The sequence below is a fragment of the Verticillium alfalfae genome, genomic scaffold, assembly GCF_000150825.1.
Source record: "Verticillium alfalfae VaMs.102 supercont1.5 genomic scaffold, whole genome shotgun sequence".
Classification (NCBI taxonomy): Eukaryota; Fungi; Ascomycota; class Sordariomycetes; order Glomerellales; family Plectosphaerellaceae; genus Verticillium; species Verticillium alfalfae.
This window is the reverse complement of record NW_003315034.1, coordinates 1,928,647-1,930,847: the sequence shown is the minus strand read 5'-3', so window position 1 is coordinate 1,930,847 and position 2,201 is coordinate 1,928,647.

The following is a 2,201-nucleotide window of genomic DNA, read 5'->3' as shown; positions in this document are numbered from 1 at the left end:
TTGGGCGATCGACAATTCGCCAATTATGGTCCGTGATGTTCACAGAGTCCAAGTCATCTTTAGGTCTTCTTTCCATCAGCGACGCCCATGATGTAACCTGCTTGCCCTGATATGGTGTCACAGGGGCTTAAATTAGAATACCACCTCGTGCCGGGATTATCACAAAGTTGAGCGAATGTGCCACGGCGATGCTGTAGACGTCATTCCTAGCGGTTGAGTTACTGAATGGCATGATATCCCTCGAAAGCAGGCGTTCAACGGATGGCATTGATGTCGAATAATCGGCGATGGCCGGAATTGATTCTAGAATAGGGAAGTCTGTACTAACGCATGCTGCCAACTCCAGCCGTGAAGCTGAGGCCGCCCCTGACGGTCAAGGCCTCGGTCTCCGTCAATGCAAGAAATGACATCAGGGTTCGCGCAGACGCATTGTTCGTAGCGTTTTGCAGTTTTGGGCGAAGGGTTATTTGATAAGTCTGTACTGATTGGGGAAAGGCCAGCCCCATTGCCGTGCGACTATCAAACAGAACTCTGAGCGATCTATGGAGAGTAGCAGACCAGGCACTCCTCAAAGCAAGAGACGCAGACGCTCGAAATGAAATCGGCCCAGGACAGAGGGGGTCTGATCGAGGTTGCTGGTACATGCGGTCGTTTGTCGGACAAACCCTGATCTGGACGGGGTGGCAACATCAAACAGGCCATCACGAGGTATCAAGGAGACATGGTTCTGATGCGAAGATGGTTCGGTCATAAAAGGACTATCAGTCAAACCATAAACGACGACTTGTCCAGACAAACGCAAGGTCTCAAGATCTGCAACGATATAGGCGTCTAAGATGCTGTCATACTTGACCTCGAGTACAGAGCCCGGAGAGTCGGAACAACATCACGAGCTTTGGGGTCAACGGCACTTTAAGCCAATTGATGATTAAAGAGTCAGTGGTGTATGTTCATTCTCAAAGATTTCGGTCAACCTTGGCGCTCAAGGACGTTATTCGGAGTACAGCAGGGTTCAAGTCTTCAACAACGTTTTGACCCAGTTCGGCCTGCAGTCCGCCATATACGGAAGACGGCAGGCCGAACTGGGTCAAAACGACAGCAGGGGCTCGATGATGCAGACCTACACTGACGCCGCCGTCGATGCTTGAAAGCCAACAAACTTATGCTGCTTGGCAGTGTTTATGGGCGGTGGCCTCCTGAGATATCGATAAGGTGAAATCACATCACGTATAACTCGACATTGTGAGATCGATGGCGTGAACAGACGGTCGTCTGTACTATCAACAAGTCTTTACAAGCGCTGAGCCCTCCCTCTCTTAGGATGATAAGGTGTCGGGACATCATGAGCTTCACCTTCGACACGACTGGAACCTCTCAGCCTCAGATGATCAACAAGTCTCGCGCCGCCATCTCAGGCAACTCCAACCATGGCGCCCAATCCTCGACGCCTCGCCACGTCCACGCATGCCCATCGCCCGAAGTACACAGCACAACAAGCTGGCCCCGCTCTCCCTTCTTCACGTCCGGGTCCGTCGAGATGAGAAACGCCGCGTGTCTGTCCTCCTGTGCAGGCAGTAGCAGAGCGACATGCTCGTGCGTCTTGCGCAGCTCGACGGCCCGCCGCCAGCAAGAGTTGACGACGCGCGTGTCCTCGAAAACGGCCGTCTGCAGCACCCCGCCGCCATCGTATTTCGTGGTACCGAAAGCCACATCGCGGTAGGCGTCGTCGTCCTGCGCCCTGTAGTCGTACGCGAGCCACGTGCCGCGCAGCCCGGCGGCCGAGATGACGGCGCGCTGGCTGCCGAGGCCGTCGTAGGCGGAGGTGCGGGCCACAGCGTGGCGCCGGACTTGGTCGTCGGCCCGCGGACGTACGGCGTGGCCGGGGCCCAGGAGAAGCCCCGGCGCGTGCGGCAGCCGCGCCGCGTCGGACACGAGGAACGCCGTCGGGAGGCTCGTCCCCACGAGGCCCGCCCAGAAGTCCTGCGGCGTGAAGCACACGGGGCGGTTGCTCAGGAGACTCCAGATGACCACGTCGTCGCCTTCTCTCGTCGCGTGGCGCAGGCCGAGGATGCTGCCCGCCTTCTCGACGGTGCGCCCCGGCACCTGACCCGCGGGCGACGGCGGCGCCGGGAGGAGGTGCTGCACAGCGAGGCCCAGGACGGCCAGGTCGACGCGACCCTCGTGCCGCACGGCCTCGAGAC